Source organism: Falco punctatus (genome assembly GCF_963210335.1).
Source record: "Falco punctatus genome assembly, chromosome: 13".
NCBI lineage: Eukaryota > Metazoa > Chordata > Aves > Falconiformes > Falconidae > Falco > Falco punctatus.
This window is the reverse complement of record NC_137593.1, coordinates 11,053,335-11,067,675: the sequence shown is the minus strand read 5'-3', so window position 1 is coordinate 11,067,675 and position 14,341 is coordinate 11,053,335. Positions and strand designations below refer to the sequence as shown.

At 51.0% G+C, this 14,341-nt stretch overlaps 1 protein-coding gene across 1 annotated transcript in view; it reads right to left on the bottom strand.

Annotated features, from left to right (window-relative positions):
* ABCC5 (ATP binding cassette subfamily C member 5) overlaps positions 1 to 14,341 on the bottom strand; it is a 205,787-nt gene that overhangs the window by 53,959 nt on the left and 137,487 nt on the right. The gene's annotated exons all lie outside the window — the stretch shown is intronic.

Genomic DNA, 14,341 nt, shown 5'->3' with positions numbered 1-14,341 from the left:
TAAGAGTGCTGTGACATCCTACCACATCTTTCCCCATAGGTTCTGGAGGACCTGGTTCTGCCTCTTGGGGGAATACAGAGCACATGCTGCCCAGGTGACAACTGAGATGAACCTTGGATGGAAACAGACATCCTTTCAGGAGGTGCTCCAAGCTTGAGGAGCATTGCAGTGCTAGTTTGGGTTCACAGCACTGCAATTAAGACCAGAATCTCAGATGCACAAGCCTGTTAGACACATGACTTCAAAGCGGAGAGTTACTTGTGTACTGATGAGACCCAAATGCCTGGCAGGCCCAGAAGGCACTGGCTGCATAGGTTGGGTGGGGGAGTGATGGAGTGGAGTAGTCATGGCAGTTTTTTGCCAGTAGTAAAACCAATGAGGTGCTAGGATGAAACAGCTTATCTCTGCTCCGAAGGAAAAGCTGTCCCCCAAAGAACCAGCAAGATGTGATTGGCCTAATGTCCATGGAGATACGTGGAATACCAGGAGATGCCTTGGGCTAACAGGAGCATAAAGCTGTCATATCAGGCTTGCCACCTGCCCAGCACCTCCTTCCAGACCTGTGGGCTCTGCAAGGCTGGCTGGGGAACACAACATGCTTCAGTCAGAGTGGATGGTGCTGGAAGAGGTATCTTCCTTTGACACAAATCTGTATGTCTCTGCAGAGAGCTAGTTTTCTCTCTCTCCCAAATCTCCTTTCCGATGTACCTCGTACACAGAGGACACCTTATCCTTCCCTGCTGGGCTGCCTGGTCTTGACTGCTGAGGCTTGCATTTTCAGCAAAAGTTTCCTGGGTTCAGCCCTCCTGATGAGCATGCTGACAGTTGTTATGCTTGCTGGTGCTTTTTTACACTCCTGCTCATCAGAGCTCTCAGCCATGAAGTGCAGAACTCAGAAATCAATTGGACATCTTAAGTAAAAGTCCCATGACCTCAAATTTAGCCTGAAGTGCTGCAAACCATAACAAGTCCAGAAATAGGGAAGTCTGGAGGGACTGTGTTCATCAGCTTGTACCTGATTCTCTATCCCTGTGCAGTGCCCAATCTTTTATTACCCATCATTTCCAGGTCTCCCTCCCACACACATTCAGGACTTTGAGCTCTCAGAGAAGGCTGAAAGATTTCCCATTGCATTGCAGTGACTGCAAGGCACTCTTTCAGAAAGCAGTAATTAAGCCTCAGCTGGGCTGTATTTCTCTTTCCTGGGAGCTGCCAACCCATGTGGGCAGCTTGGCTCACGTAGGTACAGGCTGCCTACAACTGGAGAATGGAGAGACATCATTACTCATTTTCCTTTGTATCTAATATTCACCCTCACAGTTTAAGAGGAAGAGGAAAATGTTTGTGGCAAAAGCATCAACAAGAAGATGACTGAGAATAGTAATTCTTAGTCCATTATCCATAAGTTCCAGAGTTAACATCTCATTGAGGAGATGAGGAGGAGACTAGGAACCAGTGTGGTACTTGTAGCAGGGCTGTCAGAGACTGCTTGATTTGCTCAACTATTCCCCTCTTAGATCCCACTAGCATACAAAATGTTTCTGGACATCAGTGGACTGTTTTTGTCTCGTGAAAACCACAGCCTGGTTTCCTGCAAAGACATTAATAATCAGCAATAAAGTTGTTGCATAAGAGGTCATTACTTGTTACAGCCAGAAATGGGTAGGGTTGCCTTTAGTTTGAGAAGTTATGGTATCTAATGGATTTGGTCATGGCTTGTGATTGAAGAACAAGAAGAGTCACAAATATTCACTGCATATATTTAGTGCTGCTGGCACCTGAGTCTTCCTAAAAATCCTGCCGCTGTGTGCAGGGTCTGAGGAGGCTCATGGCCACTGCCCTCCAAGCTGCCTGTGGCAACACCTGGTTAGGCATGCCTGTCCATGCCAGGTGTCTCCTACCTCCTGGACTGCACATGCTTATCCACAAGACTATGCACACACCACCATACATGCTTTGTGCCTACCTGGCTCCAACTAAACCCACACCACAGAGCTATTAACCTCCCTGTATGAGCCTGATATGAAGCCCTGCTCCCCTCTCCTGGTTGTAGCTGCACACAAAAGGGTTAGCAGGGTTAGGGCATGAAAGACCCAGTGCTGTGAACCAACAGTTTCCTGGAACTCAGCATTTGCTGCTCTGATTTTCAGGGTGTGTTCAGACATAGGACCTTGTGGGATGCTTAAGACCTAAGCAATGCCCCAGGGACCTCTTGCTTTGCAGCACAGACGCTTTCTGAGCTCCCACCTTTTCATTACTGCAGTCTCATTGTGCTTGCAGCTCTGCAAATGACTCATTCAGACAGTCAAGTTCATATGCTTTATGTTGCTTCAGTGCTGAGCAATCTGTGTTGCAGATCAGAAACTGGAGAGAGTGGAGGCCAACTCATGCAGCGCAGTAGGAAGCCATAATTTTCCCACCCTTCCCCCAGAAAAATACGGAACTGATGTATTTGGACCTAGAGAAAAGATGAATCTTTCCCTTTCCTCCTGACCTGTTTTAGGCAGGAGTTCATTAATATCTTAATATACCTGTGCATTCAGCTTTCCTGGAAATGAACTGTACTTGCTTGATGTTTGTGCAAAACTGTCAGCAGTGTGGGCGTTCAAACTGTGACTGTGTTTCAAAGGATAAGGCTCCTGGGCTGATTCAGGGGGTGATAACACTGCAGGCTGCTGTGGTACTGCCCATCATCTTCAGTTCACGTGTGAGGATGAACCTTACTTGCCAAGCTAACAGTATCTTACTCTCATTGTCAAAAGCTTCTACAAATAGCCATGCTTTTGCAACAAATGCCTTTCAGTGTTATTTCATATTTTTTAGGTTTTGGTCACCCTGCCCTATTTCTGCAGCAATTATGCTTGTCAGGGTACAGAAGTAAAAGTTGTAATACTGTGCTGTATCACACAGATTAAATTTGTTTTGCAATTCATCATTCAGGTCAGGAGGAGAGAGCATGGGAAAAGTGCACAGCTTATTTCTTATGCTACTTTCTCTGGGCTTTGGAAGGGTGGGACACAAATAACACCCTCCCAGCACAATCAGCAGCAACTAATTCAAAACTTTTTTTCTTAGAGGGAAAAGCTAGACGCTCTCAAAGCTGTTGCAACACTGAAAGTGTAATCCAGTCCAGCAAACCAGTTCAAGGCAGTTCATCTCTAGACTGATTGCTCGATCTTTCTTCTATAAACCTGATGATTGAGAGGACAAGATCAGTTCAAGGGCAAAGCACTGCCCAAAGACCAGAAGCCAATGCAGACCTGTACACAGCAGCAAGTTGTGTGGTTCCTACAGCTTGTACCACACCCATGGTTAATGAGTAATCAATAGAAATCAGCAGTACAGGCCAAACTGCTGCACAGCACAACAGACTGGAGCCTTGGCTGTGTTGGACAGCCAGTTACTTGACAAAGTTAGTGGAAAGGCCAAACAATGCTACAATGAAAAGCTAGAGATGTGTCTGGATGAGCATTAACAGGCTGGGATGCATCCTAATTACTCCACTCTGGTTTTGGCAGTTACCTCCTTTTACCTATTACCCATAGTCTGCAGATGTGCAGTAGTGGCTTTGCTTAGTCTGCAGCACTAAGCATCTGTGGAGGAACTCCTGTAACCCTTCCCCGAGACCAGTCCAGGATTGTCCCCAGGCCAGAGCATAAGGAGAGGACAACAGGCACATCAGAGTGGTGTGTCCAGTTCAGGCTGCTTTTCTGGAGCTGGTTTTGGGCTGGCCAAGCAGCTGTGGCTGGAACCATGCTGGACACAGGCTGTGGCAGGGGAACTGGTTTAAACCTTACAAAACCTTGAGATGACGGCCAGAGCATGACGCAGCATGACCTTCCCGTCGGTTCCCAGGGACATGGTCACAGCCCGCTGCCAGGGTAGGGCACACTCTGTCCAACCCTCTTCTGCCTCTGCAAACACAGAGCTGTGGGCTGGCTGAGGTGACGGTGTCACTACTTCCAGCTGTGTGGAAACAGCAGAGCCTGACATAGCAATAAGGTCACTCAGCTGACCTGTAGTGGGATGTGTGGGTTTTTTACAGCTTATGTGGCTGTACAGGGCCTGCTAGATGGGCACCATCGGGGTGTACCATGGAAAAACAATGTGTGGATGCAGCTGTGACAGCCCCATGTAAGCGTGCAAAGTGTTCTCTCCTGCTGTTCGCCCTGCCAGCACCCACAACACTGCTGCTCCTCCGAGCAGCTCCTGGTTCATGAGGTGCACATCAGGCACAGACAAGCACCACCTCTTTGATCTTCCAGCAGATAAGGAGCTTGTCAGTAGCCATGTCTTCCCTCCCATTCCCCCGAAACCCTCCCCATCTCCAACATCTGCTGTGAAGTGACCCTGTCAGGATCCATCCAAGATCTCAGTCATGCTGTGTAGCAGTGACATCCAACACCTTCCTTTGCTGCTCTCTCTTCCTCCAGGACATGGTTTGTGGGTGCCATTAGCTCTCTCACCACCTGCTCTCATGCTCTGCAGAGATGCTTATTGATGATAGCTCAGCTGGCCATTATGTACCTCACATCTGTGCCAGCCACACTCCTGGGAAGATGAGATGTTTTCCTGGTGTCTGGCAGCGGGTCCGTAAGGAAAGCAATGCTGCAGAGACTGCCGCTACCACTGGAGTCAAGGTCTCTGTTTCCCCACATGTTCTCAAGCCCTTGAGCTTTTCTGTAGCGCATCCTCTGCCACCCAGCCTAGCACATGCTACCAGGGAACCACCAACCTGTGTTTGCCCCCGTGGTCCCAGGCATCCCTCCAAGGTGCATGGGAAGGATGAGCCAGCCTCAGTGAGCACACAGCAAGCAGCCTGTGGGGACAGAGGCTTTCTGTCTCATTGGGAACACCGAAAGCAACATGAACTTCAAAAAAAGGGCTTCAAAAAAAGGAAGAAAATAATTAAAAATGCTGGGAGCCCCTGATGGTGTCTGGGATCCCATGTGGAAGAGAAGAGGCCAGCTGGGATGCCAATTTTGGAGCTCATCAGTGTGATCAGCCAGTTTTAGAAGCAAATGAGGACAGCCAAGGTCAGAGAGTGTTGGGCCTCTGGGACAGTTACTGTGCAGCTGAAAACTGGGAAAATGGGGAAGCTGTGAGTCAGACAGCGCCGTCCTTGCCAGTGCAGCTGGTGCTGGGGCTCTCCTGAATGCCATGGTGGCCAGTTCCCAGGGGCTGGCCCTGCTGCACATGGGGTGATAGGAGCAAGGAGCTGTTTTTTGGAGACTCCTGCGTGGGGTCACAGGGGAAAGCAAGCAGCCCTGTGTCTAAACAGCAAGGGGATGGGAACTCAAAGCAGCAGTGTGTCATTAGTAGGGCTTAGGGAGATTCGCTCTGCTCTGTTGCTGGGGTAGAAAAGGAGAGACAGTTGTCTCCTGCTTTCTTCCCCCAGGAACAGCAGGATTGGTTTCCTGGGGGCTCCTAAGACAACCTCCCTTGTGTGCATCTTGTTTTGCTGAACTAATTGCTTTTGCTTCCCCGGGAAGCTCTGCCTGAACACCAGCAGCCATGCTGCAATGCCACCAGACACCCAGGTGCCTGTGTGCTCAGGAGCCCCACGATCCCCTCCATGCCTTACTAACCCCAGCACCCCCAGGGCTCGGTTAGCTGTTAACCCCAGCCCCGCCAGGGCTCTGTTAACTCTGTGAGACTGGCACAGTGAACGGGAGGTGAGCACATGTGTCCTGAGGGACTCTTGGCCCCCAAGTGAAGGGCTAGAGCCACAGTGCAAGGAGGATGGGTCTCGGACTGGGTGGCCACAACATTTGCTCATATCTCCTCTTGTTGCATCAGCTGGTGGGACCATGGGTACCACTGTTGTGGAACACCAAAAAGTTTGGATAAAGCCTAGGCGACAGCTTGGGTTATCCAAGGCAAAGCTTGTAGTGAAGATGTACCCTAGAAGGAAATACTGATCAGTCTGAAACCTTGAGGCTGTTTATTGAAGCTGCAGAAATCTCCGAACGGGAAGGCATGTGTCTGGAGCAGGTTTGCTTTGCCAAACAGCCTTGTCATGTGCGTGTCCCATGCTCTGCAGGTGGGGGAGAGTCCCCCAGCTGTTTCTGAACCACTAATAGGAAAATCATTGTCTGTAATCATAGCTCGATCGTGTCAACTGGAAACAAAGCACTCCGGCTGCTGCGTGCTGCTCTCCATCACGACTTGGGAGGACAGGAACCTGCCCAGCCATGGCTGCAGAGATGAGGCCAATGCTCAAGGAGTGAGAAGCAGCTCTAGGGTCTGCAGCCTGGTTAACACAAATCACAGCCCCACAACCCTTAGAATAACAAACCCAGCCTAATACTGATAACCAAAGCATGGCCCAACCTCCAGACCCCTGTGCTCTCTCCCCAGGACTGGGAGTGCAGTGGGTAGGAGTGAGGGGATGTAAAGACTAGAGGCATCAGGACCACCTCCTTCTGCATGTGGTTACAAGGATGGGAGCAGGGTGACAGTGCTGGGGTGATCCTTGGGTGATCCCCAGCTTGTTCTGTGACTACAGCTGTATCGCATTGTGAACTCATGGCTCAGTTCCTCCTCCTAAAAAATGTGTGGCTGCTGGAAACTGTGACAGAGGTAAAGGAGAGTCAGTGTACGAAAAGCAGAGCAAGATCTCAGACCACTGCTGTGCAAAAGATCCTCCCCGTCAGTGAGCATCTGGCTTCCTCTTAAAGACAGGAGATTAAACCAGTTTGAACTAATGGAAAATACCCTGTTCAGACCCAGCTCCTTGTCGGAGTGAGGTGCACGTAGCATCAATCACCAGCTGCTCCTGCTTTGAAAATACAGCAGCTCTTCATGTGGGTGGGAAAAATGAGCTCAAGCACTGCACGGGCTTTGCAAATCCTATGCTGCCGCCTCTGTCTTTAAAAAAAAAACAGGGCTTGCTCTCTGCAGTGCACTTAATGTGGCTACAGTCTGATATGAATTAAGTCCAGCTTTCAGTGTTGGCTTGTTGCTTTTCTATTTCCTTGGTGTGTTTGCTGTGGTTTGTACTGAGGAATACACAGAGATGGTTTAAAACACATTTTACTGCAGGTGTTTATCAGATCACACGCTGATGTCCTGTGAATGCAGGCAGAAATACAATTTAGATCAAGTTTCTAGCTGAACATCTGAGTCACCTATAGGTAAGAGTAGGTCTGGGTGATGTCTGTGTGCAGGGGTGATCCCTCCACCGTGCAGCAAGGGGAGGGGGGAGGTGAGCCCTGCCTGAGCATTCAGGGCTGCATGCTCTGGACTCTCTTCTTGCGTCAGGGCTGAGTTACTACGGTCGTGGTGTCTTTGGGCTTACCTTTGCCCTGTTTTGCACTTCACGTCATTGCAGACACCCCTTCAAAGCCCAGGCCAGCCCTTTACACGTGCCTCTACCCAGGAGGTTGTTCGCGTATCTGCACTGCAGGGATCAGAGCTGTCAGGTTATCTCTCAGGGCCAAGGACCAAAGCTGAGTATTACAAACATACTAAGGGTGTTTATTCCCATATATACTATGGGCACTGCAGCCATGTGTGGAGTCCTTTTTTGGAAGTGGTGGGTCCAGACAGCCCCAGAGGCACTGCAGCCCGGATCTGACAGCGTGCATCAAGCCTGGCTGGGTCAGGAGCTCTGTGAGTGCCAAGGAGGGGGTATATTGCTGCCCCATGGAGATAATATTTTAATTTCATCTCAGGTTACTGCATCAAGCAAGAAACAATTTGGATAACTACAAGGTGGCAGGTATTAAACCTTGTGACTGATGGTGTCACCAGTGCTTCAGAATGTGGTTGATTGCAAAAGGATGAAAAGAAGTAGAAATAATACATCTGTTCAGGGCACCCAAGCCAGCACTCGAAGGAGAGTGCTGCAGACAAGCAGAGGCTGGGAAGCCATTCCCAGAGACAAGATATCTCAACTGCCTGTGCCTAATACTCCCACTGATGTGACAGAAAAGTGGTGGGAGCACTGCAATGAATTCCTCAGCATATCTTAGTTGTAGACCCTCATCACATGGCTTAGCGCATTGCATTATAGCATTATTAATTGCTTTGACCTGGAAGAAATGGAAAAAAGAACCTCTAATCCAAGAGACTCCATTTTTTTCTAGTTTATAGTATATTACCTTTTCTTTGGTATCTACCACAGCTGGGACCAGCACATCTACGCTACCAGGAAAAAGTCATTGATCAGCTACTTCTACTTTTCTGCAACCATGTGCATATTACATCTTGAAATATATCCCTGACAAATTAAAAGAAGTGTTGGAATGAGTCCATGGGAAACATAAGTTCAGTAACCAGATCTGCAGTGTACAACATCTGTCAAGATAACATGATCTCTCACCGGCTTTGCTATGAGGCAAGGGGGTTGCTGCGTTCCCCTGAGAAAGTTCCTCTCCTCTCACTTTATTAATTAGATCTGAAGGCAGCCCTAACACAAAGCTTTTCTGAAACAAAACTCTGGGTGCATGAGCAACTGAATGGATCCTTGAAGTAGCACAGCTACTGAATATTACTCAGCTCGCAGCCATCCCTGGAAATGTGAAGCCCCTTGGGCTGAGAGCTCTGATAAATGTGTGGAGCTCCAGGCTCGTAGGAAAGGAAGGGTTAAAGGAAATGTGCCCTCTCCTCTGAACAGGGCCCTTGCAGGAAAGGCAGTGATCGGAGCACAGATAGCTGTGCCTTGATCAAAGCTCCCCCTGCTTCTGGCAGCTCAGGCGGTGGGAAGCAGGGCTGCCTCCTTCTTGAAATTATGCATCTGGTGCTGGCAGGAGGGAGAAGGCTAAGGGATGGACAACTCCTCCCTCAGCATCTCCTCCAGGCAGGGCTGGGACTGCCCCCGGAGGGGATGCTGCAAAAGCCCTTTTCCTTCCCTGGACAAGGTGAGGGATGAGGAATAACTCTGCCCTCTGCCCTCACACAGGAGAGCAGAGCAGCCCCATCTTGGAGCAAGGGAGCAGAAACAGAGCAACAAATCCTGGTGGCTGCTCTGTGCTCTGTGTCGGTGGCATAAGGCCCCCACGTGGGAGGGAGTGGAGGCATGGGCTGGAACCAGCGAGGGAGCTCTGGAAATGAGTCCCTGGGTCAGAGAGTGGCCAGCCACCCTCCTTCTGGGTATTTTCCCTGGCTGTGTAGAGCCAGGGACTTCCCTCCATGCCCCTGGCAGCCCTGACTTGGCACCGTGGGTTTGGGTCTCATGATGCAGGTGACACCAGGTCCTGTCTCTGTAACCCTCTGCAGCATGGTGTTTCCCTGCCCATCCCCACAGTCCCAAGGTTGCAGTCACCCAGCCTCATGTCTTGCTCAGCCCTTTGTTTTTCCAAAGGAGACATCTTTTTCTCTCTGGCTCAGCCCATGAATCCCTTCCTAGCAGACACTGTTATTACTGAGGTGTGAGCGTCTCTGGGCTACCCTTACATACGTGCTTGGGAAGGGCTGTTCCTAGCTTCTCCTGCTACAGGAATCCATGTGGATGAGAGCTGGAAAAAGGTTAGCTGGGAAAACAGGAAGTAGCTCTGCTGCCTCCCCACTTGTGCACCACTGAACTGGGAAAGGGAACCTGCTCCCGTGGCTCAATGCAGAGCCAGATGGGAGCACAAGGCAGGGGGTAAACCCTGGACTAACGTGGGCTTTGAAGGCTAGGGACCCCAGGGAAGGAGGTGTTACCACTTGTAGCAGTGGTGCATAAAGTTGTATGTGAACAAGGAACAGAAATAGGGGAAGTATTATTCTGCAGATTTGCTCAGGGAGAAAGGGATCTGGATGTTTGTGCTCATGCAGTGCTGGGACTGGGTTCCTGCATGACTGGGAGTGCTGTTTCCCATGACTCCTCCAGCACTGTCCCAAGTGAGAAATGCGTTTCACTCTTCAGAGTTGAGCAGCTTCTGGTGCCGTGCAGAGTGGCTCCCTCCAGGGGCTTGTCCTCGGGGCTGGGGCACAGGCCAAGCCCACATGGCCACCGACTCATTTCCCACCCCTGGGCAAGGGTGTCCTTGCTGAGGTGGCTGAGGAGCCTGCACCTGCCATGCCTGAAGCCTCATCAGTCTCTGAGAGTGAGTGACTAGAGAGATGAATCAGCAAAGGATGGAACCAGAGCATGAGCAGCAACAGCAGCAGAACAGCACGCCCATGCCCCTGCATCTGCACATGGGGGACACCGTGGTTACCTGGGGAACACCGTGTCTGCAAGTGGATGTGAGCACCATTGCTCTGGGGCTGGTGTTTCTCCTTGTGAGAGTACCTGGTGAGGGATGATGGAAGCAGTGTCCTGAAAGGTGCATCCTATCACACAGACTTCATCCAAGAGCTACGTAATCAGCCTGGAAGTAACTGTTGCTTCCTGAGGCCATGGGGAGAGAGCAAAACCATTGCAGTAGGGAGAAACTGGAGCAAGGCTTGTAAAGTGCTGGAAACAGCTAAAATACCCAGGGTGATATAGCCTACAGCCCAGTCTGTGTCTGTGAGGGGAGAACCTGGGGCCAGGAAAAGCCCCAGGGAAGAAGTAAGTTAGAAGTTTACTCCGGGACTTAGCTGTGCTTTCCCTGCCTCTCCTCTCATTTCAGGTTCCTGAGCTCCAGGCAGGGTTGGTCAGTGGCAAACTGTCACATGGATGTCCCTTCTCTAAGCAGTGGGGCACTTCTGGTGTCCCCTGTCCCTCCAGAGAGACTTGTGCCACCTGTAGGGAACCTGCTCAGCCTGGCATACCTGTGTGGTACCCAGTGGCACAGGATAAACATCCACCAGCAGCATTCCCCTGTTGCACTCTGCTCACCATGGATGCTCTGTTCCTTGCAACGGGACCCCCCAAGTCCTGACACCACATTCTGGCAGCTGGGGAGGTGCCAGTGCAACAGCCATCTCTTTCATTGCCCATTCCATCTGGCACAGACGCAACACGAAGCACAGGGCATCTGAACTACAAGGAGCTGTGGCGGCTCAGAGCTCAGGCAGCAGTAACGCATCCTCCCTTTTAGCAGGTGAATGATGCAGTGCCCAGCATCTTGCTGGTAGAAGGTGGCACCAGGGACTCCTGCAAGTGGCACCCTAGGGCAGGTGGAAACCTAGGGGGACACAGACAGGGTGGCCTCATGTCTTTGCTTCCCCTTCTCAAGGCTGACAACTGAGGAGCAGCAGTGTGCTGAGAGTGGAGGAAGCCCAGCAGTTCATCTGGCAGAAACCCTCTGCTGAGAAGCGCTGGAGAGGCCCAAATGAGCAAAGAGTGGAGGAATAGCCTGTGAGTCAGTGTCCCTGCTGTCTGCTTAGCCAGAGCCCAGGGTGTGGGAGGGAGGGAGCAAAAAGGAAGGGTCGGGAAGCAGAGTCCATCTGGCTTTCATGTTTGCTGACTTACTTGTGGGCTGCAGTTTTCTTGTTACCTGCAGGACTTGGTTCAGTGCTCAGGGAAATCTTGTATCAGCCACAGAGCTGTTCAGGCATGCAGGAGGGCTGGACAACATGAGCACGTCCTGGCTGTTGCCTACCCCTTCTCTCAGGGGCAGGAGCTCCTCCAAGGGTGCTTGGGGCAGACAGACTCCTCTCTACACCTGGCAAGCGAGCATCAGCCATCCTGGGTAAGCTGAGGACAGCCCCCTGAGCCCAGACACCCTGTTCCAGGGTTCATTGCCTGCCCCTGTCACCTCTAACACTGAGTGGGGATAGCCCCAACCAAACCATACTCCCTGCCAGCATAGAATGGGCCAGGAAGAGATGAGTTTAGGCACTAATCGCATCCCTGACCTTGAACTGAAATGACACACATCTCATAGCTCTGTGGAGGCACCAAAGAATGCTCCAGGGGCATCAGAGCTGCCACCAGGCATGACATGTGACGGAAAATCAGCCTCATGCTAGGTACATAGTTTCTCCATGCAGACCCCCTGTATCCCTCCTCATTGCAAGTCTCACCACCCTGGGGATCCCCTGACACAGGTCCCACTCAGCCCTGATGAATGTGGAGCCCCAAAGCTGTCTAAAACAGGACCAAATCTAGAGCTGCCTGCCAAGGCTTAGCAATGCCTCGTGGGCCATTGTCTGTGTAGAGGGGAAAAGCCGGGGAGCAACCAAATGCTCAGAGAAGACAACAAACAGAAAAGAGAGAAGAGCTAAAAGTGTAGGAACAGGGACAAGGAGGATGCCCCAGAAAGCAGAGCATCCCCACCACACTCATAGTTCCCAGAGCTGGTGGATGCTGCCCCATGATGCTCTGTCCAAGCACATCCAAGGATGAGGGAGTAAGAAAACACCCCACAGTCTATGCATTTTCCCACCCCTTGCCCAGCCACTGTTAGATACTGGGATTGATGGGCCTCCAGTCTAACCCAGTCCAGCCTCATTTCAATTTTTGTGAGCTAATTTCAATTTTAAAAGCTCCCCTGGAATTATATCACTACAGAAAATGTTTGGCCTGGATGCTACTGGCCTGCAAGTCCCTGGTGAAACCAAAGGGAAATGTGTGTGCAAAGCCTGAGGAATATTTATCAGGCTGATTTTGAGTTCAGTTCATTAGCAATTACCTTGATTTGTCTTCCCCTGCTCTTGCCAATTTACCAGGGCAACGTCTTGGAAATTTGCCTCATTTGGAGAGAACAGGATGTAATTAGCCAGATAATCTGCTGATTCTTTTGCTGAGCTCTGTGTGCCCGGTCTTGACATGGGCAGTGGCTGTGCAGGCTGGATCAGACCTGATTTCTGGCGCTGCTTATGCACTTAGTGCCACGTAGGCAGGAAGGAAGATGCTGTCCTGCCCTCAAGCAATGACAAATCCACCTCTTGGATCGTTCCTCAGGCTGTAACCCCTGGGCTGAAACCATCTGGGAACTTCTGTTCTGGGGTTAGCTTCTTTGCCAAGGCAACAGGATTCCCAAGGGTAAGAGGATACCTATTTTTTAAAAGGATGGGGATGATTTATTTCCCTAGAGCAGGTATTTTCTATTTTCTCATTGTGTCCATCCTTGCTGCTTTATTCCAAACCACTAGATAAGGTCAAGCAACACAGCCGCGAGGTACGGCACAGCAAGGGCTCAGTCACAAGTTGCTGGGCGCAGATGGCACCACATAAGTGATGCCTGAACATTTTAACTGGTAAGGGAAATTTCAGGGAATACCCAATGCTGCAGAGTCCTTTAGGAGACAGAGGAGACTGTTTTCTACTATGTCAGTCATGAACCTGCAATTCAACCAGTGAGAATCAATGCTGCACGTTGCATATTACATTCTTCTCCCCCTCACCAAAGACCCCTCAGCATGTAGACTGTAGGTCTACAATTGAGTTGTGCGTCCCTTAATTTCCCCTGTCACCAGGATGGAAAGGCCATACCACGTGCCTTGGGCTGATACGTGTGTGTCAGTTTCCACCCTGGGGAAGGGCCCTGCATTGGAGGGAGGGGTGCAAGTGCCCTGTGTTTCTCTCAGGATCACAGATGAACTGTGTATGAGCCCCTTGAGTCTCTGGCTTGAGTCAGTGGGTAGGTGCAGAGTTGCCAGCAGATGAGACCAGTAAGGGCCAGAGCAGGGGGTCATAGTGGGTCAGTTTATGGGAATGAGGGACAAGAATCCAAGAGAAGCTGGTGAGAAGACAGAGCAGGGGCTATGAACACCTGTCCTGTGTGGAGAGGGGCAGAAGTGTGACAATGGGGCAGGACAGTGAGCACCAGGTTGTGCGGCACCCAGCACTGGTAAGGGCCCTCCTGCCACTGGGCTCGGTGCTCTCCACAGCCCTCCTGCTGCCAGTCCGTTAGGAGCTCCGTGGGGAAGTCTCTCAGCCTGTTTTCCTGGTTTTGAATCAGGGGTTGTCACACAGTTTTCTCTAGCTGAAAAATGAGCAAGCAGCAGTGCTGTGTGAGCTGTGCCAGGTAGGAGGGACTGACGCAGCACTGTCACTGGCAGCAGAGAGACGCAGCAGAGGAGGGATTCAGCCGAGGGCATAATTTCCATGCTAAAGACTGTATGCGGCTGACCCCTTCCGAAGGCCAGGCCAATATTGAAGCAGATTGGGAGGGACAACCAGACCTGCATGAGGGCAGAGCCTGGGCTGGGGCAGGGGTGGCTGTGTGGGGTCAGGATCATGGAACTGACAGTACCTGGGCAGGGGCCACAGCCAGACATCGTCATCTGGAGCACCCAAGGAGGGGCTGCTTGGCCAGGCTGGGGAGAAGACAAATGCCACCTTCATCCCCAGAAACCATGTCTGCTTTCCTCCCCCGCCTCTGAAGTGTCTCTGTGTGGGCTCCCAGAGGTTCCTCAGGGACTGTGGGTTTTGGGGATAACTCCGTGATGGAAGGCGTGTGCGCTAAAGGGCTGGTTGCAGCAAGGCTATCCCTTGCAAAAACAGCAGCTGGACATCTGGAAAAGCAGCACAAACACA